The 25,159-nt window shown below is 42.2% G+C and overlaps 1 protein-coding gene across 7 annotated transcripts in view; it reads right to left on the reverse strand.

The window, feature by feature from the left end:
• The window catches only part of CRTC3 (CREB regulated transcription coactivator 3), a 121,402-nt gene that overhangs the window by 78,914 nt on the left and 17,329 nt on the right, over positions 1-25,159 (reverse strand). The gene's annotated exons all lie outside the window — the stretch shown is intronic.

Below are 25,159 nucleotides of genomic sequence, written 5' to 3' on the forward strand. Positions count from 1 at the left end.
GAATTTCACCGTGTTAGCCAGGGTGGTCTCAATCTCCTGACCTCGTGATCCGCCAGTCTCGGCCTCCCAAAGTGCTGGGATTACAGGCTTGAGCCACCGCGCCCGGAGAAATTACTTTTTTTTTTGAGACGGAGTCTCGCTCTGTCACCCAGGCTGGAGTGCTGTGGCCGGATCTCAGCTCACTGCAAGCTCCGCCTCCCGGGTTCACGCCATTCTCCTGCCTCAGCCTCCCAGGGAGGTAGCTGGGACTACAGGCGCCGCCACCTCGCCTGGCTAGTTTTTTGTAGTTTTTAGTAGAGACGGGGTTTCACGGTGTTAGCCAGGATGGTCTCGATCTCCTGACCTCGCGATCCGCCCGTCTCGGCCTCCCAAAGTGCTGGGATTACAGGCTTGAGCCACCGCGCCCGGCCCCGAAATTACTTCTTGATCCATGCAGAATGGATGTTGTGTTAGAAGGCATAAAAACATTAATATCATACTTTTCCATCAGAGCTCTTGGATGATTAGGTGCACCGTCAATGAGGAGTAATATTTTATTTTTATGTATGTATCTATGTATTTATTTACTTATTGAGATGGAGTTTCACTCTTGTCACTCAGGCTGGAGTGCAATGGCACGATTTTGGCTCACTGCAACCTCCGCCTCCCAGATTCTCCTGCCTCAGCTTCCTGAGTAGCTGGACTACAGGCATATACCACCATGCCCTGCTAATGTTTTGTATTTTTAGTAGAGACAGTGTTTCACCATGTTGGCCAGGCTATACTTGAACTCCTGACCTCAAGTGATCCACCTGCCTTAGCTTCCCAAAGTGCTGGGATTATAGACATGAGCCACCATACCCAGCCAGGAGTAATAATTTCAGTTGATTGTTTTTTATCAACCAAGAAAAAGCACTGAATTGAGGAGCAATATTTTGAAAGGAATTTTTTTCTTCTGAGCAGTAGGTCTCAACAGTGGGCTTAAAATGTACAGTAAACCATGCAGCAAACAGATGTACTGTCATCCTAGCTTTGTTATTCCACTCATACTGCACAGGCAGACTATATTTAACATAATTCTTAAGGGCCCTAGGATTTTAGGAATGGTAATAAGCATTGATTTTGAAACCACTTAAAGTCACCAGCTGCATTAGTCTCTAACAACAGAATCCATGTGTCCTTTGAAGCTTTGAAGCCAGGCATTAAAGTCCTAGATGGCATCTGTTTCCAAAAGAAGACGGTTTCATCTATGTTGAAAATGCGGGCTGGGCACAATGGCTCACACCTGCAATCCCAGCACTTCAGGAGGCCAAGAAGCGTGCGTCATCTGAGGTCAGGAGTTCGAGACCAGCCTGACCAACACAGTGAAACCCCATCCCTACTAAAAATACAAAAATTAGCCAGGTATGGTGGCGGGAGCCTGTAATCCCAGCTACTGGGGAGGCTGAAGTAGGAGAACTGCTTGAACCTGGGAGATGGAGGTTGCAGTGAGCCGAGATTGTGCCATTGCACTCCAGCCTGGGCAACAGAGCAAGACTCCGTCTCAATAAAAAAAAAAAAAAAAAAAAGAAGGAAAGAAAATCTGTGGTTGAGTGCAGCCACATTCAGCAATGACCTCAGCTAGATCTTCTGGATAACTTGCTACAGCTTCTAACGCAGCAATTGTTGCTTCATCTTGTACTTTTATGTTATGGAGATGGCTCCTTCTTCCTCTTTTTTTCTTTTTTCAATGGACAGAGTCTTGGTCTATCACCCAGGCTGGAGTGCATTGGTGTGATCTCGGCTTACTGCAACCTCTGCCTCCCAGGTTCAAGTGATTCTCCTGCCTCAGCTTTCCAAGTAGCTAGGACTACAGGCACATACCACCACACCCAGCTAATTTTTGTATTTTTAGTAGAGATGGGGTTTCACAATATTGGCCAGGATGGTCTCAAACTCCTGACCTCAAGTGATCAGCCCACTTCAGCCTCCCAAAATGCTGGGATTACAGGCGTGAGCCACTGCGCCTGGCTGAGATGGCTTCTTTCCTTAAACCTCATGAACCAACCTCTGCTAGCCTCAAACTTTTCTTTTGTAGTTTCCTCAGCTCTCTCAGTCTTCATAGAACCAAAGAGAGTTAGGCTTTGCTCTGGATTAGGCTTTGGCTTAAGGGAATGTAGTGGTTGGTTTGATCTATCCAGACCACTTAAACTTTCTCCTTATGAACAATAAGGCTGTTTCACTTTCTTATCATTTTTGAGTTCATCAGAATAGCACTTAATTTCCTTCAAGAATTTGTCCTACCTTGGCTTTCTACATGCTTTCCTCACTAAGCTCAATCATTTGTAGCTTTTTATTTAAAGTGAAAGACATGTGACTCTTCCTTTCACTTGAACACTTAGAGGCCTAATTTCGATATTGTTATCTCAGGGAAGAGGGAGGCCCAAAGAGGGGGAGAGAAACGGGAATGGCTGATCAATGGAGCAGTCAGAAGACACACAACATTTCTCTTAAGTTCACCATCTTATGTGGGTGATGTTCAGGGGACCCCGAAACAATTAGTAACACCAAAGATCACTGATCACAGATCACCATAACAGATATAATAATGAAAAAGTCTGAAACATTGCAAGATTTACTGAAGTGCAACATAGAGACATGAAGTGAGCATGTGCCATTGGAAAAATGGCACCAACAGACTTGCTCCACGGAGGTTTACCACAAACCTTCAACCTGTAAAAAACACAGTATCTGTAAAGCAGAAAAAGCAAACCACCATAAAACAAGGTGTGCCTGTATACAACAACAAACTGCACTACCCGCTCACCAACACTGAATATCACTCAAAAATTTTTCCTAATTTAATGGGTAAAAAGGCTAAGTTATGACTTTGATAATTAGCCTTTACTGACATTTATACTGTTCTAGGTACAGTGTTAGATGCTTCATATACATCATCTCATTTAATCCTCACAACACTGTGAAGTGCTACTATTATTATTCCCACCTTACAGATTAAGAAACCAAGGCTTAGAAAGCTTAAATTGGCCGGATGCGGTGGCTCACACCTGTAATCCCAGCACTTTGGGAGGCCGAGGCGGGTGGATCACCTGAGGTCGGGAGTTGAACCCTGACCAACATGGAGAAACCCCGTCTCTACTAAAAATACAAAATTAGCCGGGGTGGTGGTGCATGCCTATAATCACAGCTACTCGGGAGGCTGTGGCAGAAGAATTGCTTGAACCTGGGAGGCAGAGGTTGCGGTGAGCCGAGATCGCACCACTGCACTCCAGCTGGGGCAAAAAGAGCGAAACTCCATCCCCCCCCCCCCCAAAAAAAAGAAGAAAAAGAAAGTTTAAATTGTTGAATGCAAAGCTTGTAACGGGTAGACACAGGCTTTGAACCCAAGCTGCCTTACTCTTGAGTCCATACTCTATCCATTCCAGACTATGGTATCTTATTATTGTTTTAATCTATGTGCTATTGCTTATAGCAACAACAAATACATTCCCAGATGTTTCTTTGCTGGTTTGGTTTCCTATTTTCCTGATTTTTTCTACCCATGGCAAATCTGAAGGATCAGAGGTAGCTTGGAAGTTGGAGTTTTAGAGATAGTGGTTTGACCATGGGCAAGACAGAGTTGGTAGTAAAAGCAGATAAGAAGCAAGAAAAGAACATCACTAGTAACAGCAGGGTCTAGTCTTGGGGCCTTTGCAGGCTTTACTGGATGACGGAGATGATGAGTTCCACAAGCTAAAAGAGCCGGATGTAGAGTAGAGAAAATAACAGAGGAGGGTCCGGCTTCTGGTCCTCCAAACAACTTCAGTAGTTCCTAAGGAACAATTTACACACTTTATTCTTGTGTGTGAAGGCAAAGGAGCAGCTACTACCAACCCTAATGATGTCAAAGGGTTAACAAATAAAGAAATCAGGAAACAGTTTCTTTTTTCTTCAAGAAATACTCTGGTTGAATTTCCTCAACAGGTTTCAACTTCTGCATTCAGAGAAAACAGTTCTGTTTTAGTAATTCAACAAAAGAACAAAACACTGCCAGATGGAGAGCTGGTAGTTACTAGCATGAACTCCAGAATCAAAGAGCCTGGACTTCAAAATCTGGCTTCACCATTTTTGGCTGTGTGATGCGGGGAAATTGTTTAATCCTTCCTGGCCTCCACTGTCTTCCCTGTAAATAGAAACAGTAATAGTACCTACTCTGGGGTTACTAGAAAGAGTAAATGATGTATGCAAAGCCTTAGCCATAATGCCTGAAGCACAGCACAAGTTCAGTACATTTTCGCCGGCAGTGGTCATGATAGAAGAGGTAGTAACATTAATATAAGTGGTGGTAATTTTGTTTGAAAAAAAGGAAGGAAGGAGGGAAGAAAGAAGGAAAGAAGGAAATTTTTTTTCTGTTTTATTCAGAAACAAAGAGCAAATATGTTGATCAAATGGTATGAAGTGGATGAAAACCTTCAGACTAAGTAAGCAGAACTTGATTCCAGTACCAGCCACTTATTAGCTGAGTAATGTTGAGCTTATTACCTATTTTTTCTTGCTTTCAGTTGTCTAACCTTAAAGGGGGAGGAGTGTTGCATGAAAAGTGCTGTAGAGTCCATTGTGGTTCTAACAGTTCTGATTCATCTGCCAGGGCAAGTAGTGCAATATGGAAAGATGTCTGTGCCAAGTGAGAGTCATCCATTCTTAACAGAAGCTAGGTCAAGGCTATGCTTTGCTCCTCATGAAATATTTCCTCTTTAATATTCTTCTCTCTGCTTCATTTGAGTTATATTTTAACTTATAAAATGTTTTAAAATGTATGTATGTATGTATGTATGTATGTATGTATTTATCTATCAACAGAGTCTCACTGCAACCTCTGCCTCCTCGGTTCCAGGGACTCTCCTGCTTCAGCCTCCGAGTAGCTGGGATTACAGGCATGCGCCACCACATCTGGCTAATTTTTGTATTTTTAGTAGAGACGGGGTTTCTCCGTGTTTGCCAGGCTGATCTCAAACTCCTGGCCTCAAGTGATCCACCCGCCTCGGTCTCCCAAAGTGCTCGGATTACAAGAGTGAGCCATCATGCCCAGTCCGTTTAACTTTTAAATGCTAGTTCTAAATTAATTAATTCTAAATGAACCCCCAAAACCTCTTAAGAGACTGAGCAGGCACAGACTGGTAGAAAGCGTCTCTTGAGCAATTTCATGAATGATAAGATGGCAGAGTGAGAGATACTGAGAGAGACAAGCACAGGCCTGGCCAGTGCCCAGCAGCCACTGCGAGGGGGAGTCACGGCCTGTATGGCCTGGTCTGCTCCTGTTGGCCCACCCCATTCTCACTGGCTTTCTGACCTTTTGGCTCCTGCTTACGGATGGTCTGGCTTGCCCCCTCCAATGGTAACTGAGCCCCCTCTTCCATCCAGGTTGTTGCCTCTCAGCTCTGGCCTTTCTTAACCAAGTTCCAGGGTGAGACTGTCAGTTCAAGGGAGTTAAGACTCACCCAAGGAGAGACTTCCTAGTTAGACAAGGGAAGGAAAGTTTGGTGTGGACTAAAAGCAGTATCAAACTAGTAAAAAGATTTCTCAGGTGGCCGGGGAAGTAAATAAGCAGAATGTATTATAAGATGAGAAATCAAACAAAAGTGGTACTAAACTGGGCATATGATGGTTCCAGGGGACTAGAAAAAGGTATCTATCCAGACTGAGAAAAAGAAAGCATAAAACACGTTTCCTAGGTAAAAACAAATTGGTTTTGTGTGTCTATACTTGCTTAATTTGCAAAATAAGAGCAAAGGCCTGAGAAAGATAAACCTGGGTTTGAGTCCCGACTGTCACTTGCCATTTGTGTGACCTTGGGCATGTTACTGTTTAAGCATCAGTAAAATGGGGATGATAATGCCTATCTCAGAAGGTTGATGTGGGAACTCAATGACACCACACAAAGCATAGCTCAGGTACTCAGTAACTGTTTGTGTTCTTCTCCTCACCACTCTTAAACTACTGTCGTATGTCTGTGGGGAAGTGTTTTCCCTTGCACTCAAGAAAACTAACATAAGGCCGGGCGCGGTGGCTCAAGCCTGTAATCCCAGCACTTTGGGAGGCCGAGACGGGTGGATCACGAGGTCAGGAGATCGAGACCATCCTGGCTAACCCGGTGAAACCCCGTCTCTACTAAAAAAATACAAAAAACTAGCCGGGCGAGATGGCGGACGCCTGTAGTCCCAGCTACTCGGGAGGCTGAGGCAGGAGAATGGCGTAAACCCGGGAGGTGGAGCTTGCAGTGAGCTGAGATCCGGCCACTGCACTCCAGCCCAGGCGACAGAGCGAGACTCCATCTCAAAAAAAAAAAAAAAAAAAAAGAAAACCAGCATAAAAGAAAGTGGTTACTCTGGTGACTTCCTCCAAAGAGGTTACAGGAGAAAATGGGGAGGGGAGAGCTTTCTCAAGTCACATCCCCAAGAGGCTGGCGGTAGAGACAGAAAAAAGCTAAGACTATTAGCTATCTGTTGTCGACGCAGCCAACTGCTTATAGCCAGGGAGTTCCTTGAGGCACAGACTATTGCCTTTGAGCAGGGAAATAATTACAATGTCTGGCATCAAGGCCTGTGTAGAATCTTCCACAGATGTTATTCTTTCTCTTGGAAAATATCCACAGTAATAATAAACAACTAAAGCTTCATTTTAAGTTTAAAGTATAAAAACTAGCTGTTTCATAACATAGGGTCCAATTCTAACTCCTGACTATTGTGAAATTTTGTAGGGAATTGGAACAAAACTTTGGCTGGTTCTATAGCCAAAACATGTAGGGACTTAAAATTCTAGTTACAGATAATCACTACTTTAAATGTAGTGCCTCTTCTCCCTCTCTTTTATGAGCTGGCAGTCAGAGGCTGGATTAAGGAGAGAGGTAAGAGAATTGCTTCATACTAATATGATTGAATTTAACACAGATTCAAAATGTGAGGGAATATAGAGACCTAGCTTCTTTCCTGGTCCTACACTGCCACCGCCCACGTGTACCTTCTCTGTGGGTATTCTTTCTGCCTCTCTTGAAAGCTGCACTGAGTCAAAGCACTAACACACAGCCTGGTTGACTTCAGGACAGGCCGATTAAGACTTCAGCAAAAGTATTTTTATCTAGTCTATGAAGAATTAGTAGATTGCAACTAGCCTGTATGGCATTTAAGAAGCTTCATATAATAAACAGCAAAAGCTTAGTTCTCTAGGCCTAGGTAGGATACCTGCAAAGAAAGAGGGAAATGGTATCAACAATCTATTGAAGTCAGATTAGAAGGCTTCAACGGGGAGTTTATACCAGGAACTTTGCAATACGTATTGAACGACAACTGTGCTGGGCATTATTCTAAGGATTTACATGCGTTACCTAACTTAATCCTCCCAATAGCTTTATCTTAGGTACTATTAGTACCCACATCTTGCAGATGAGTGAGCTGAGACACAGAGAGACTAAGGATCTTGTCTATGATCCAGTGCTAGTTAGTGGTGGAACTGGTCACCAGATCCCCACTCTAGGGACTGCATCTTGTGACCATCAACATGAAAATTTAGTTTATTTTGACATATTGGATGGCAGGTCATAGAGACTTATGCTAGAGACTTATTAAATTGCTTTATCAAGAAAAGGGCTTGTATGGTATTAAATTTTGCTGACCAATTTTTCTGAACCCCCCCAAGTGGCTTACAAGACAGTTCTTGTGTGAGACATCTCCACAAATTAAACTTGAACCTGCAGGGTGCAATCAGGAGCCCTGGTAATTCATTTCGGGACTTTTATTGTTCAGATTCAAACAGGACCTGCAGCTCCAGCAGGCAGTATCTGGGCACTGCACTCATTCCCTATTGTTCTGACAGCCAGACCTTTGAGGATCCGCAGAGCTGGTGGCCTGATAGGAAGTCACACGATTTCAGAGGAGCCTGCCAGGTTTTGACCATATGAATTATCTGTCTAGTTTCTGAGGCTGCCTCTGGAGTTGACCCCACAGGGGATAGCTGAAGTAGTCATCATCTGCCCCGATCATGCTGCGTAGCTGAGGAGGGTGGAGTAAGCTAAAAGCAAACTCTGCCCACAGGGAAGACAACATATGCCTGATAACTTGGAGTTAAGCCCACAAATTCCAGAACTCTTTTGAAATTTCTGATTATGTGGCCAAAGTCTGGGAAATGTTTGGGTCTACTTGGCTCTGAGAAAACACATTCTCTTTCAAGAATCTGGTAGAACCAAGGATGAGAGCCATCACCAGTGACGTAAACTGGAAGTCAGGATTTAGAGCTGTCCTGACTGAATGGACATCCCACAAAGTTCCAGCCTTCAACAAATACTAGTTGAATGAATAAATCCCTATTCTCAAGTATTTGATCAGCCACCAACCCTGGACTGCTAACTAGATGAATAAAAGAAGGTTCCAAAAACATCATCAAACAACAAATGATAGTATGAGGAAAGCTATTTATAACATATAAGACAACATATATCTCTAACATTCAAAGAACTCCTACAATTTAATAATTTAAAAAAACTGAGAAAAGGTTATGAACAGGAAATTCACAGAAGAGGAAACCAGAATGGCTAGTAAATACATGAAAAAGGCCTGGCATGGTACCTGCTATCCCAACACTTTGGGAGACCAAGGCGGGCAGATCACTTGGGCCCAGGAGTGCGAGACCAACCTGGCCATCAAGGCAAAACCCCATCTCTACCAAAAGCACAAAAATGAGCCAGGTAACAAAAATTAGCCAAGTGTGGTGGCATGTGCCAGTGGTGCCAGCTACTTGGGGGGCTGAGGTGGGAGGATCACTTGAGCCCGGGAAGCAGAGATTGCAGTGAGCCCAAGATCACACTATTGCACGCCAGTCTGAGTGACAGAGTGAGACCTTGCCTCAACAAACAAACAAACAACAACAGCAAAAAAAGAAAAACTTTCAACTTTTCCAGCAATCAGGAAAACACATACGAAAATAATGCACCCATGATCTTGTGTAATTCTTCCAATAACCTGGGAGGTAGAATAATTATTTTATAACTAAGAATATTAAAGTTTAGAGAAGTTTTAATTCAACCAGTAATTGACAGAGCTGCCACTTGAACATAAATCTGGATAATAATGAAGTCTATGTTTATTCTAACTTGCTGCTCTAGTCGAATATCTGTGTAGTGACTCAGGTCCTTTTGGGCAAGTCGCTTAACTCTTAAAACTCAGTTTTCTCATCTGTAAAATGGGAGTCATAAAAGTACCATCACATAAGGTTACTGTGAGAATTCAATGAGATAATACATACAAAATTCTCAGAATAGTGCTAATACTCAACTATCTGATTCATTCATTCAAGAAATATTTATGGAACTCATACCCTGGTCAGGTACTGCTCTAGACTTTGGAAATACAGCAGTGAACCAAAGCACCCTTGCCCTCAGGGGGGTTGGAGGAGACAGAATATAAAAGAGATAAATAAACAAAAAATAGTAGGACAGGCACGGTGGCTCACGTCTGCAATCCCAGCACTTTGGGAGGCCAAGGCGGGCGGATCAGGAGATCGACACCATCCTAGCCAACATGGTGAAATCCTGTCTCTACTAAAAATACAAAAATTAGCCAGGCATGGCAGTGCATATCTGTAGTCCCAGCTACTTGGGAGGCTGAGGCAGGATAATTGCTTGAACCCAGGAGGTAGAGGTTGCAATGAGCCAAGATCATGCCACTGCACTCCAGCCTGGGCGATAGAGCAAGACTCAGTCTCAAAAAAATAAATAAATAAATGTGTATATGTATATATACATAGTATATTGGATCGTGATAAATGCTGAGGAGAAAAATCAAGCAGGAAAGACAGTGGAGGGAGTTGAGATTTTAGAGAGGTGAGGTGATATTTGAATGAGGAGCTGAGAGAAGTGAGGAAGTAAGTCATTCACATATCTGGAAAAAAAAAGCATTCCTGGCAGAGAAATCCTAAGGAAGGTTTAAGGAACAGAGAAAAAGGCCAGTGTGAGTGAGGAGGGTTTGGAGAGATGTGTGGTAAGCAGCTAACAGCAGAGACGATGGGGGCCCTACGGGGACTGTCTGCACTTTGCACTTTGCCTTTACCCTGAGAGAAAAGGGAAGCCACTGGAGGACTGTGGGGAGTGAGATAATCTGGCTCATATTTTAAAAGGATCACTCAGGTGGTAGTGTTGAGAATATACTGAAAGAAGACAGGACTCCTCTGCCAGAAGCCCAGTCAGAAGGTCTTGCAAGAATCCAGGGACAAAATGATAGTGGGTTGGACCAGGGTAGTCAGATTCTATATATATTTTTAAAACAGAACCAAGAATTTGCTGAAGGCTTAGCTGTGGGGTGTAAGACAATGCAAGGAGTTATGGGTGACTCCAAGGTTTTGGCCCAAGTAACTGGAAGAACTAAGTTGCAGTTCTTTACAGAGAAAAGTGTCCAGAACAGAGGTTTCCTGACTACAGGCACTGCAGAAAAACGAGAAATTTAAGGTACTCTAGCCAATCAGAAAGGCAAGTGGGGTGGTTGACATCAGGAAAGTGCATTGGTCACTGTGTTTCAGGGCAGGATTTCAATCCCTGGGAGGCAGGCTGATAAAAACAAGGCACAGGGAAACGAGGCAGGTTACCATGGGATTCTGGCATGCAGGAGCCAGACAAGAGTCCAGTTATCAGAGCTGAGGCACAAGGCCAGCAATGGTGACTTGAGGCCAAATTACAGAGTGTGAGGCAGCCTCAGTCCTTCTGCCTCAGTTCAGGCTGGGTCCTAGAGACGGGTGAGAGGCTGACTAGTCAGGTTCAAGAGGCCCCAGGAGACCCAGGGAAAAAGGTTACAGGGGCCAGAAACCAGACAGACCCAGCTCCATCTGCACTCCACCATACTACCAGGGTAATCTTGGCATATTACTGGCTGATTCTATGCCTTTAACAAATCACTATGTGAAAGGTCCAGATGTGCAGATGTATGAGCCCCTCAAAAATGGGGCACCATTTGTACGTGTCTGAGACCTTGGTTGGGGGATGGGGGAACCAGGCCCTGAGATAGGAAGGGGGCGTGCTAGTTTGTCATAAGACTGTTAAACAATATACAAGAAAAAAACAAACAACCCCATCAAAAAGTGGGCAAAGGATATGAACAGACATTTCTCAAAAGAAGACATTCATATAGCCAACAGACACATGAAAAAATGCTCATCATCACTCGCCATCAGAGAAATGCAAATCAAAACCACAATGAGATACCATCTCACACCAGTTAGAATGGCAATCATTAAGAAGTCAGGAAACAACAGTTGTTGGAGAGGATGTGGAGAAATAGGAACACTTTTACACTGTTGGTGGGATTGTAAACTAGTTCAACCATTATGGAAAACAGTATGGCAATTCCTCAAGGATCTAGAACTAGATGTACCATGTGACCCAGCCATCCCACTACTGGGTATATACCCAAAGGATTATAAATTATTCTACTACAAAGACACATGCACACGTATGTTTATTGCGGCACTATTCACAATAGCAAAGACTTGGAATCAACCCAAATGTCCATCTGTGACAGACTGGATTAAGAAAATGTGGCACATATACACCATGGAATACTATGCAGCCATAAAAAAGGATGAGTTTGCGTCCTTTGTAGGGACATGGATGCAGCTGGAAACCATCATTCTTAGCAAACTATCACAAGAAGAGAAAACCAAACACCGCATGTTCTCACTCATAGGTGGGAACTGAACAATGAGATCACTTGGACTCGGGAAGGGGAACATCACACACTGGGGCCTATCATGGGGAGGGGGGAGAAGGGAGGGATTGCACTGGGGAGTTATACATGATATAAATGATGAATTGATGGGTGCTGACGAGTTGATGGGTGCAGCACACCAACATGGCATAAGTATACATATGTAACAAACCTGCACGTTATGCACATGTACCCTAGAACTTAAAGTATAATAAAAAAAAAAAAAAAAGAAAAAGAAAAAAAAAAAAAGAAAAAAGAAAAAAAAAAGACTGTTAAACAAAAGCAAGAAACATTCTGGGGACCAGATGGGAGACAAATGCAACTACCACCACCTCCCTGTTAGCAAAGGGAGAGAAAGCAACCTCAAGGGGAATAGCTCAAAACGTGGGGGAGAGAGAAGCTGCTCCTAGACTGTGAGGGGGTGCTGGCTGGGTAGGCAGTCCTACTTAGAAGTACAAGGTTAGGCCGGGCGCAGTGGCTCACGCCTATAATCCCAGCACTTTGGGAGGCCGAGACAGGAGGATCACAAGGTCAGGAGATCGAGACCATCCTGGCTAACATGGTGAAACCCCATCTCTACTAAAAATACAAAAAACCAGCCGGGTGCCGTGGCTGGCGCCTGTAGTCCCAGCTACACGGGAGGCTGAGGCAGGAGAATGGCGTGAACCCAGGAGGCGGAGCTTGCAGTGAGCCAAGATTGCGCCACTGCACTCCAGCCTGGGCGACAGAGCGAGACTCCGTCTCAAAAAAAAAAAAAAAAAAGAAGTACAAGGTTAAGGAAAGATGCTAAGCTAAACTTGTGATTGTTCTAAGCTAAATTTGCTAAGTTTGTTCACAGACTCCCAGACACTGATTAAATTGTTTTCTACACATTTTCTTCCCTAGCTTGAGTTATAAGACATTCCTGCCAAAGAGAACTTTTAAAATTAAAGCAAGTAAGGGGCAAACATCTGTAGAAGCTCGGTCTGATAATTTGATTAATATATTTATTTTTCATATTTTATTATAAAGATATATATATGTATATATATATAAAACCATGCAGTGATTTATTATAAACAGAATAATTCCAGTGGTTGGCACTAAAAATGAAATTAGATTTATTTTCTAGAAATGACAGGTCAACACATACTATTAAGCAATTAGAAAGTAGTCATTGAGGCCGGGCGCGGTGGCTCAAGCCTGTAATCCCAGCACTTTGGGAGGCCGAGACGGGCGGATCACGAGGTCAGGAGATCGAGACCATCCTGGCTAACACGGTGAAACCCCGTCTCTACTAAAAAATACAAAAAACTAGCCGGGCGACGTAGCGGGCGCCTGTAGTCCCAGCTACTTGGGAGGCTGAGGCAGGAGAATGGCGTAAACTCAGGACGCGGGGCTTGCAGTGAGCTGAGATCTGGCCATTGCACTCCAGCCTGGGCAGCAGAGCGAGACTCCGTCTCAAAAAAAAAAAAAAAAAGAAAGTAGTCATTGAAAAGTAAAGTAGTAGACCGCTGTAAACCTTCTATTTTAATATGAAAGTATCTATATCAACTCTCGGTATTTTCTTGAGTCATATTTCTCTGATGGCTGTAGATTTTCTGTGCATAATTGTATACCATAAATTAATGGCCCTTTTGATTTTCACAAAAGTTGTCCATTTTCAAGCAAATTAGGTTTTTAAGTCAATATATGAGAGGTATTACACAGAGATCCATGAAGCCCCAAGGAAACATTTGCTAGGCAGCCTTGGTCACTCACCAGCCTCTAGGCCGGTGTGATTAAATTTTGTGCTTCAGTAAATATGCAAACTACTTTATGTCATGAACTTTGGAGTCATTCTTGAATAGTCAACACACACTTGCAAAGTCAGATCTGAAAAAGCTAAGGATTTCCTGTCCTAAGGTAATAAATATCCAAATCCATCAGTGTCAGAAGTTTTGCTAAGGTAAATATAATTGCCAAAAAGTAATGAAACCACATGTATTAACAACCTTGGCGATATTTCTACCCTTTGATTTCAGAATTCTACTTGTAGAAATCTATGATCACAAATATGGATGACTCATACATAAAAGTGTTTATCATCATATTATTCATAAAGAAAAATCAGAATCAACTAAAATGCCCAACATTGGGGAAATGCTCGTAAATTGTAAGTCATATATGATGAAATATTATTTAGCTATTAAAATTATACTTATAAAGTATTTTAATGACATAGGGAAATAATTATTGCATAATGGTTCAAAAAGAAAAAATAATATAAACATGAAGAGTGATATCACCTGTATAAAGATACATGAAAAATAAACTTAACATTAAAATGGTAATCTCTAGTTGATGAAATATGGCTCATTTTTTTCTGTTCCTTTTTAATGTTTGCATATTTTCCAAATTTTACACAGTGAGCACATATTATTTTTATAATGAAAAACAAAGAATTAAGGACCAAGCTATAAACAAATGCAATGTATTTTCCTGAATGTAAAGGTTTAAAAATGGAAGCTAAAAAAGAAAAAGAGGCCAGGCATGGTGGCTCACACCTGAAATCCCAGCACTTTGGGAGGCCGAGGCAGGCTGATCACTTGAGGTCAGGAGTTTGGGACCAGGCTGATCAACACGGTGACACCCCGTCTCTACTAAAAATACAAAAATTGACTGGGCGTGGTGGTATGTGCCTATAATCCTAGCTACTCAGGAGGCTGAGGCAGGAGAATCACTTGAACCTGGGAGGTGGAGGTTGCAGTTAGCCACGATCATGCCACTGCACTCTAGCCTGGGTGACAGAGTGAGACTCTGTTTCGAAAATAAAAAAAGAAAAAGAAAAAGAACACTAGAGTTAACATCTTTGTGCTATAATTATTGTATATCCACCTCGTCTATCACACTCGATTATAAGCTTCTTAAACTGATACTGTCTGAATTCTCTTCACAAACCCAATAATATCTTACTCATAAAGGCACTCGATAAATACTTATTAATGAATAAATTCGGGCAAGTTACAGTAGCTGCTTAATATAATAAAAAGTGATTTTAATAGTCACAACAAGTGTTTCCTGGCATCTATATATGTTTAGGCAAGATAAGAACAGTTGGGCTTTGGGGGATAATGACACTTTGGTCTGGGCAATCAACTAAAAAGGGGGGCTGCCACATTGAAGAGCACGAGTGGCACCTTCTGCAGCAGAAATAACAGCACCCCAAGGCCAGCAACACTCAAGTTTGTTTTCTGCCCCCACACAAAGCACTCACCTTTCACATGTGCATCCCCCACCCCCATATCCCAACAGCTGTAGATACAGCCAGAGTATGGTCAATCCTAGAAGGGCAGGGCTGTCTCCTCCAGGCACTCTCCCACTTCTCACAATAGAAGTGAAGAGCAATACTGTCAGGGTGGGGATACCCTTGATTTAACCCTAATTATTTTTAAAAATAATTCCTAACCATTGGTACTTTATTAGTAAGAAACATAACTTGTAACCTGACTCACAGTGGAGTACAACACTCTGGTGTGGGAGGATCCCTGGTTGAGAGCTGCTGCAGTAACAACAAAGCATTTATTGTACTAGGCGCTTCACACATATTATCCGATTTCATCCTCACCAGGTCCTGTGAAGTAGGTACTGTTAACACTCCTAGTTTACAAATATAGAAACGGGACTTGGACTTATATAGGTAAGTAGCAGTGCTAGAACTCAAACCCAGGCTAATGCCCAAGCCTGTGCTGTAGTTGTGGCAGCAGAGGTGTCAGCGATGGCAGAGGGAATTACAGCAGTGGAAGCAGGAGCAGTAGGAACAATTAAAATAAGAGGAAACACCTTGGCTGGGCGTGGTGGCTCACGCCTGTAATCCCAGCACTTTGGGAGGCTGATGTGGGCGGATTACCTGAGGTCAGGAGTTCGAGATCAGCCTGGCCAACGTCGTGAAACCCCATCTCTACTAAAAATACAAAAATTAGCTGGGCATGGTGGCACATGCCTATAATCCCAGCTACTCAGGAGGCTGAGGCAAGAGAATTGCTTGAGCCCGGGAGACAGAGGTTGCAATGAGCCAAGATCATGTCACTGCACTCCAGCCTGGCTGACAAAGCGAGACTCTGTCTCAAAAAAAAAAAAAAAAAAAAAAAAAAAAAAAAGAGGAAACACCTCTAATGCCTTGTGCCAACCGCTGTTCTAAGGGCATTATATGTAACAACTCATTTATTCTTCTCAACAAAACTCTGATATTGGCATTATAACTATGCCCATTTTACAGGTGAGAAAAATGAGGCAAAGAGATGCTAAGTGATTTGCCCAAGGTCACACAGCGAGAAAGTGGTAGAGGCCACATTTGGATTCAGAGTGTGACCCTTTTGCCCATCACACTATGCAGCCTCTGTACTGCCCTAAAGCTTTTGCCATATTTTAAGGCAAAGTATATGTTGTCACTTTAGTACTTGTGGTATTTCTTTTCAAGTAGATCACTGGCTTCATCCCATGGATAGACTTCTCAGGAAACATTCCCATCTCTTCCAACTTCTCTGGCATGAAAATTTTCAATTAATGGAATCTGATTCAGTCTTTTAAAACACTACCTGGAAGGGTATTTTAAAGATCCCAAGTATCCATGCTGTCTCTGCCCCTCCACTGCATGAACGATTGAGAGCACGTGGGAGGCAGAATGAAAATGGCAATATTCCAGTTCTCTTGCTCAAGTTCTCATGGGTACAGATGTTCCTAATTCAGTGTGTGGGACCAATGTTTCCCCACCCCTTCTATAATTTCAAACAAAGGCTTTATCCCAGATGATTAGAGATTCATGAGTTGTCTATACTTTTCTCTCTCATTCTATAAGACTTCTATTCAACATGTATGGCTAGATAAAAAGGAAGGGAAAAATGATTCAAATATGGATTAAAAATACAACAACCATATTCTTGGTCACAGCTCCTATTTCGGGACAGATGCACATTCCAAAACTATTAAGTAACCCCCTAACTCTCTGTGCTTCTCCTTAGGCAGAATAGAAGGATATGCTGCTGGAAGTCAAAATCAAAGGCAAACCAGTGAGCACATCACACATAGACACAGTATAAAAATCAGAGTTGCAAAGTGCATGTAGTTTAGGAGGTACAAACTCTTAAAAAGAATTCAGACAAGGTCAGAAAAATGTCAATCTCTGAAAAAGAAAGTGAGAAACAACATAAAATAGATGATATTAGTAATCAGTTAAAATCTTTCCCAGAAATAATTCATGCTAAAATAATTTATAAATGTGGTCTTCTTAATCTCATGCAGAAGCCCAAGGTCATTGCCCTGCCTCATTATATCTAATAGTATTTGGATAAAAGCAGACTGTCTCATGGCTGGCAGAGAGCATGCTGTACCAAGAGTAGGGCTGGCTAAGGGAAGAAAATATAACATTATAACCTTGGGAACAAAATTCCCTCTCACTTTAAAGTTCTGAGCAAATAACTATGCCACAAACTATGAAGAATGACTATACATGATCAGAATTTAGTTAGATGCTTGGGAAGGAATCAGATTTCTTTACACCCCAGTTCCCTTAACACACTCCAGCTCCAAAACCCCTTGGTCAAAGCCTCATGCCTCCTCTTAGCTCAGTTTATCCTATGGATAATTATTATAATCCTCATTCACATACAAAAACTAGGCTGAGATGGTTGAGGAAATGCCCAAATCATAGATCAAGAGTGGCAGAACCAGGACTCACACCCAGGTTTGCCTGCTGCCCGAGCTCATCTTTATCACACCACAGCTCATCCTGGGGAGTACGAAAGGAAGCAGAGTTTCCACAAGTCACTGCCCATACTCCAGGAGACAAAAGAACTAGATGAGAGGTGATTAGGAACAATGAGCAGCTGGGAGCTGACCACAGAAACAGAGACAGAATTTCTGAAGACCATTAGATGACACAAGAAGCTACTCTGAGATCTCTGTGGAGACTCTCTGATCTGTGACTCAAGACAGAACCATTTTGGAACAGTCTCTGAGATTCCAAGGTCATTTGTGGCTTAAAGCAGAGCAGCCTTCTTCACTGAGGGGCAGTGGCCAGATGCAGGCTGCTCAGGCCACAGTGCTGGACACAGAATTGATGGTGTTAAACGAGGACTAACTGGGCTGCTGACTTCTGTGGAAGGGCCAATTTCTTTGCTTCTATGTGTCCTGAGCCTAATACAGACCTGCTGCCACAGCAGGTGCTTGGGAAACATTTGCCAAATCAATTATTTATTAATCAATTAATGAAGAGTGAAAAAGAAAAGTAGTTAACACCACTCTTGGAGTAGGGAGGGAGCAGGAGAACACGACACCCGACACCCTCACAGGGCAGTCTGTTCCTTTAGAAGACGTGTGTGTGTTTGTGTTTGTGTGTGTGTGTGTGTGTGTGTGTGTGTGTAATGTAATGTAATGTAATGTAAGGGTGCGCCTACCACACAGCCTTTCGGAGGAACTGCCACATTTTACAGTGAGAAATTCTACCAAACGGAGATCTGATATTGTGGGCATCCTTTTTTGAAATGCATGAACTCAGAGCGGTTAAGTGGAGGTTCAAAGTTTTTGATATGAACTTAATCAGGGTGCTTTGTTTACCACTCAAATAAACACTTCAGCCAAGGCACAGAAATCTGATTGGTTGATAAAGACAAGCAGGGAAGTGAAGATTACTATAGAGCCCTGGACTCTTAGGGGAAGGTGAGGACTTAATTCCGTGCTGAAACTGGGACCTAGAATGCAGCATGAGAATGCCTACCTCCTCCAAGAACTCTCCCACTTCTCAAAATAGGGGGCAGTGCTCTCCAGTTCGGTGGCCACCCACCACATGTGGCTCCTGAGCACTTGAAATGTGGCTTAATCAACCAAGAAACTGAATTTTTAATTGCATTTAATCTTAATTAATTTAAATGGAAATAGCCACAAATGACTAGTGACTAACATATTGGACAGCAGAGGTGAGGGGGAGACAGTAAGAAGAGCACAGAAAAAAAGAGGTAGGAAGTGATAAAGACAAACTTCCTACTTCACAATTGTTCCTAAGCACTATTTGTATTACTATACTACTGACCTTTGCTTAGTACTTTAGTTTCCAGAGATATGCATTTATTCTGCATTCATTAGATCCTTATGAACAACTCTATCAAGTAACTGTCATTATCATCACTTATAGATGAGATTCAGAGAATTCTGTGATTTACCTAACGAAACTCAGTTGCGGGGAGTCTAATCACGTAACCCCAACACTGTCCAAATGGCATGAAGAAACCTCACCTCTTCCTTTCAGAAAAAAGAAGTAGAGGGCGGATGGATGCTTTGTTTATCTCATCGTTCTGCCCTACACAATCTGAAAATATTTAATGAGAATCAGCCTCTCTTGTTTCATTCCGTTAAGCTTCTCACCTGCTTGGAATTGAGCTCCTTAGCATTATTAGGAGTGCTCCCTGGGCAACAGGACAGGCAGAGCTGATCCTTCCCTCCAAACCTGTTTCTGCTCCCCTTTCCCAGGCTTGCACCCTCAGTAAGGGGAGCAGGAGCCCTGAGAGGTTGGCTTCTATGGAAAGCAAAGGGGTTCTGGATTATGCATGGTGGCACCAATATGCTACTTTATATTACCTTGAAATAACAACAACAACAAAAAAAGCAGGTCTTGAGATCTGACATGCATATATGCACACAGAACTGGATTATGTACATGAGGACAAATGAGATTTCAAAGGCTGCTAAAAGGCTGCTTGAGGATTAAAGGGGACAATAGCAACAGCAAAGATACTTCAAATAACTCCATGACAGTGCCATTTGCCTGTTTAACCTTGTGCTAAGTTACTAAAACATTTTCCACAATTTTCCATTAGATACATTTTATAGACTCAAAAACAAAACAAAACAAATTTAAAAAAAAAAACAGGTAAAGGAAAATCAGGGAAATGTAATTTTTTTTTTTTTTTTTTTTTTTTTTGAGATGGAGTTTCATTCTTGTTGCCCAGGCTGGAGTGCGATGGCGCGATCTTGGCACACTGCAAACCTCCACCTCCTGGGTTCAAGCGATTCTCCTGCCTCAGCCTCCCAAGTAGGTGGGATTACAGGCATGCACCACCATGCCCGGCTAATTTTGTATTTTTAGTAGAGACAGGGTTTCTCCATGTTGGTCAGGCTGGTCTCGAACTCCCAACCTCAGGTGATCTGCCCGCCTCGGCCTCCCAAAGTGCTGGGATTACAGGTGTGAGCCACTGCACCCAGCTGATTTTTAAATATTTAATACAAACTTACAAATGTAAGTCACCCTAGGCCAAGAGTTCTTGACAAGATCAAAATTTAAGCAAAAATGAGTGTAAACTGTTTGAAATTTTCCCTAAAAAAAACTTTTTTAAAAGAAGTGAACAGGCCGGGCGTGGTGGCTCAAGCCTGTAATCCCAGCACTTTGGGAGGCCGAGACGGGCGGATCACGAGGTCAGGAGATCGAGACCATCCTGGCTAACACGGTGAAACCCCGTCTCTACTAAAAATACAAAAAAAACTAGCCGGGCGAGGTGGCGGGCGCCTGTAGTCCCAGCTACTCGGGAGGCTGAGGCAGGAGAATGGCATAAACCCGGGAGGCGGAGCTTGCAGTGAGCTGAGATCCAGCCACTGCATTCCAGTCCGGGCGACAGAGCGAGACTCCGCCTCAAAAAAAAAAAAAAAAGAAGTGAACAAGGCCTTGTGTTGTGGCTCACACCTGTAATCCCAGCACTTTGGGAGGCCACAGCGGGCAAATCACCTGAGGTCAGGAGTTCAAGACTGGCATGACCAACATGGTGAAACCCCGTCTCTATTAAAAATACAAAAAATGAGCCAGGCATGGTGGCAGGCGCCTGTAGTCTCAGCTACTCAGGAGGCTGAGGCAGCAGAATCGCTTGAATCTGGAAGGCGGAGGTTGCAGTGAGCTGAGATCACACTTCTGCACTCCAGCCTGGGTGACAGAGCAAGACCTGTCTCAAAATAAATAAATAAATAAATAAATAAAATAAGTGAATAAGATCATGTATACACATTTACATATTTTCCTCAGAAGGGATCCAAGGCATTCCTCAGATTTTCAAAGTGAAGGCATTCTTCTAGCCCTTCATTATCTTTCTCCAACTCCTGGACTCAAGCAATCTGCCTGCCTCAGCCTCCCAAAGTGCTAGGATTACAGGCGTGAGCCATGGTACCCAGCCTGCCTGATAGTATATCTAACAGTTATTAAAAAGGCTTTAAAATTTTTTTCAAATACCTGGATTTTTAAATTTAAGTATTAATTACAATTTTATTAATTATGTTCAGATTCGATTTCTCCTTTTTTAATTTACTGAGAATTTATTTGGCCTAATATATGATCAATTTACACTATACACACACACATACACACACACACACCACGAACAAAGAGTGAAAACAACCCAAATAACAAGGGAGCAGTTAAACTGTGGCATATCCATGTGACAAAAGAGCATGTAGTCACTAGAAATAATGTTTCTGAAAACCATTGAACACATATGGGAAAATATTCCCGAACAGAAAGAAGGAAAATACAAAACTATACATGCATATGAGGCTGATTTTGTTAAAAAATATTTATAGTCACTGCAAAACTTTGAAAGAAAAGGCCAAATGGTGAACAAAGATGTAACCAGCATTCTGTAATAAGCAAGTGTTACATTTATAATTAGAAAAAGAAGTATTGCTTTTAAAATGAGTCTAGAAATATCTAGAAAGATATCTTACCTTTTTAGCGAATCAACTCTAGAGCATAAATTTTGGTATACAGCAATTCGGATTTGTTAATGGTATCACTCTTTATTATCTTCATTTTGAATATTGGCTCAGTCATAGTGAGTTAAAAATCTACAATTGTGCTATTGTCGAATTTTCCTCATTTATTGGAGTTTTTCCTTTTTGCAATTTGTTGCTATGTTGTTTCATCATGTGAAAGTCATATAATGCTATGACAATTACCATCTACATAGAGAGCTTAACACAGTGTCTGGTACATAGCACATACTCAATAAATGTCAGTTGTGGTTAGCAGAGGTATTTTGAGATTAATACTGCTACCTAGGTTTTCTTTTGTTTAACTGATGTATCTTTTTGCCAATCTTTTTTTTTTCTTTAAAGAACCTTATGAAAATTTGAAAGGAAATGCAGTAAAGGAAAACCATGGAAATGGAACTGGAAGTCAAAGCCTTGATTTTTAAGTCCTGGTTCTCTTACTTACTTGCTATGCAAACTCTGGGCCTCATTATACTACTCATATTGATAGTGGGCCCCAGGAAACCCACCTTGCTGGACCTGGCCTTCCAGGCCTTTGCAAACTGCTTTGCTACAAGGGCTTCTTCCCTTGACCATCAGATTGTTCCCTAAATTAGAACTTAAAAGCCCTCAGTTATAAACGACATGATACAATTTTGTTAAAGTGTAGTTAATAGAGATGTAAAAAGTGCAATTAGTTTTTAGTGATATGATTTGAAAGGATTAGGGTAGGTTATATAAAGGATATGAGGCTGGGAGTGGTGGCTCACACCTGTAATCCTAGCACTATGGGAGGCCACAGTGGGTGGATCGTTTGAGCTCAGGAGTTCGAGACCAGCTTGGGCAACATAGTGAAACTCTATCTCTACAAAAATACAAAAACTGGCCGGGTGTGGTGGCTTGCGCCTGTACTCTCAGCTACCTGGGGGGCTGAGACAGGAAGACCCCTTGAGCCCAGGAGGTGGAGGTTGCAGTGAGCCAAGATCACATCACTGCTCTCCAGCTGGGCGACTGTTTTGAGACCTTGTCTCAAATATAAAAAAAAAAAGGGATATGAAAAGCTACAACTATACCTACAAACCCCTACACAGAGAGAAGCCCTTTGTCCCTCTCTCTACAGCTGCCTGACAAGCCACTCAGTCAACATGTGCCCTAGCTGTTACACAGGCTAGAACATGCTATCCCTCCACTGAGCAGAAAAGACAGCTCTAGCCCTCGCTCTCAGAGAAGGTAACGCCCACTTCCTCCTCTCTGCCCTCAGTGTATGTGTGCCAGGCCCTGCCTAGAGACATGAGGGCTGTAACCCTGGCCATCTCTTGACTGATGATCTGCCCCTTGCTAAAGATTATCAGAAGGCAGGCTGAAAAGCTGGCTTTTGTTTACTCATCTGATAAGTCTATTTCTTAGCATAAGGGCTCATTGGGTTAGAAAAAAAGAATGCACTTTGAGATCCTCCATTAGGATAGAAAATTGGTCTTTACCATATTAAAATAGTACTACACTTACCAACCAATGTTGTAGTAAGAGGATGAAGTAAAATAACAAATATGAAAGCATTTTGTAAACTCCAAGGTGATTTACAAACATAAAAGGAGTAGACAGGAAGAACAAGTTCAACATATCTATAGTACATCATGATTGCTAAAGTTAATAACAATGTGTCATATATTTTCAAATTGCTAAAAGAGTAGATTCTCACCACAAAAGAAATGATAATGATGTGAGAGGATGCATATGTTTGTCTGATTAGCCATTCCACAATGTATACATTTATCAAAACATCATATTGTATACCATACATATATACAATTTTGTCAATCAAAAATACATAAATACAATAAAAATGAGGATTGTATATAAAAAAGTGATTATAAGCAACTGAACTTCAATAAAAATCTGTGTTTCTGTACCACATTCATGGAAGACTCCATATTATCAAGAGGTCAGTTATCCCCAACCTACCTATAGACTCAATGCAAACCTATTTAAAATCCTAGCAGGTGTTGGCCAGGCGCAGTGGCTCACACCTGTAATCCCAGCACTTTGGGAAGCCGAGGCGGGTGGATTACAGGGTCAGGAGATCAAGACCATCCTGGCTAATACTGTGAAACCCCATCTCTACCAAAAATACAAAAAAATTAGCCGGACGTGGTGGCAGGCGTCTGTAGTCCCAGCTACTTGGGAGGCTGAGGCAGGAGAATGGCATGAACCCGGGGGGCAGAGCTTGCAGTGAGTGGAGATCATGCCACTGCACTCCAGCCTGGGCAACAGAGCGAGACCCTGTCTCAAAAAAAATCCTAGCAGGTTTTTTGTAGATATTAACAAGCTGATTCTAAAACATTATGAATAAGCAAAGGAACTAAAATAAGCAAAACAGCTTCAAAAAAGAACAAAGAGGACTCTCATTACCTAATTCTGAGCCTCACCATAAAGGTACAGTAATCAAGACAGTGTGATATTAGCAAAATGATAGACAATGAAACCAATGACACAGAAGATAAGAGTCCAGAAATAGACCCACATGTATATGGTCAATTGATTTTCAACAAAGGCACCAAGGCATTTCAATAGAAAAAAGAAAGTCTTCATCAAATGGTGCTAGAACAATTTAATATCCCCAAGCAAAATGAGTTAGCCTCAAACCCACACCCTATACCACACAAAAAAATTAACTCGTAATTTACTTAAGTGTAAAACACAGAGCTATAAAACTAATAGAGAAATACACAGGAAAAAAACCTTTGGGAACTTGAGTTAGGCGAAGAACTCTTATTAATAGATAAAACAAAAGCACAAATCATGAAATAACACAATTGATAAACTAGACTTCAAAATTTAAAACTTCTAGTCTTTGAGACTATTGAGAAAATGAAAAAACAAGCCACAGACTGGGGGAAAATATTTGCAAAATACATACCTGATAAAGAACTGGTATCCAGAATATATAAACAACTCTCACAACTGATTAAGAAAATTAACAACTCAATGTAAAAACTAGACAAGGCCAGGCGTGGTGGCTCATGCTTGTAATCCCAGCACTTTGGGAGGCCGAGGCGGGCAGATCACAAGGTCAGGAGATTGAGACCATCCTGGCTAACACAGTGGAACCCCATCTCTACTAAAAATACAAAAAAAATTAGCTGGGCATGGTGGCGGGTGCCTGTAGTCCCAGCTACTCAGGAGGCTGAGGCAGGAGAATGGCATGAACCCAAGAGGCGGAGCTTGCAGTGAGCCAAGATCATGCCACTGCACTCCAGCCTAGGACAACAGAGCAAGACTCCACCTCAAAAAAAAATAAAAAATAAAAATAAAAACTAGACACAAGATTTGAACACTTCATCAAAGAAGGTATAAGGATCGCAAATAAGCATACACAAAATTTTCAACATCATTAGTAATCATTAGGAAAATGCAATTAAAACTACAATGAGACCTGGCTGGGTGGCTCATGCCTACAATCCCAGCACTTTGGGAGGCCGAGGCAGGTAGATTACCTGAGATCAGAAGTTCGAGACCAGCCTGGCCAACATGGTGAAACTCCATCTTTACTAAAAATACAAAAAATTAGCCGGGTGTGGTGGTGCATGCCTGTGATCCCAGCTATTTGAGGCAGGAGAATCGCTTGAACCGAGGCGGAGGTTGCAGTTAGCCGAGATTATGCCCCTGCACTCTAGCCTGGGTGACAGAGCGAGACTCTGTCTCAAAAACAAACAAAC

Source organism: Rhinopithecus roxellana, chromosome 5 (assembly GCF_007565055.1).
Source record: "Rhinopithecus roxellana isolate Shanxi Qingling chromosome 5, ASM756505v1, whole genome shotgun sequence".
Lineage (NCBI taxonomy): Eukaryota > Metazoa > Chordata > Mammalia > Primates > Cercopithecidae > Rhinopithecus > Rhinopithecus roxellana.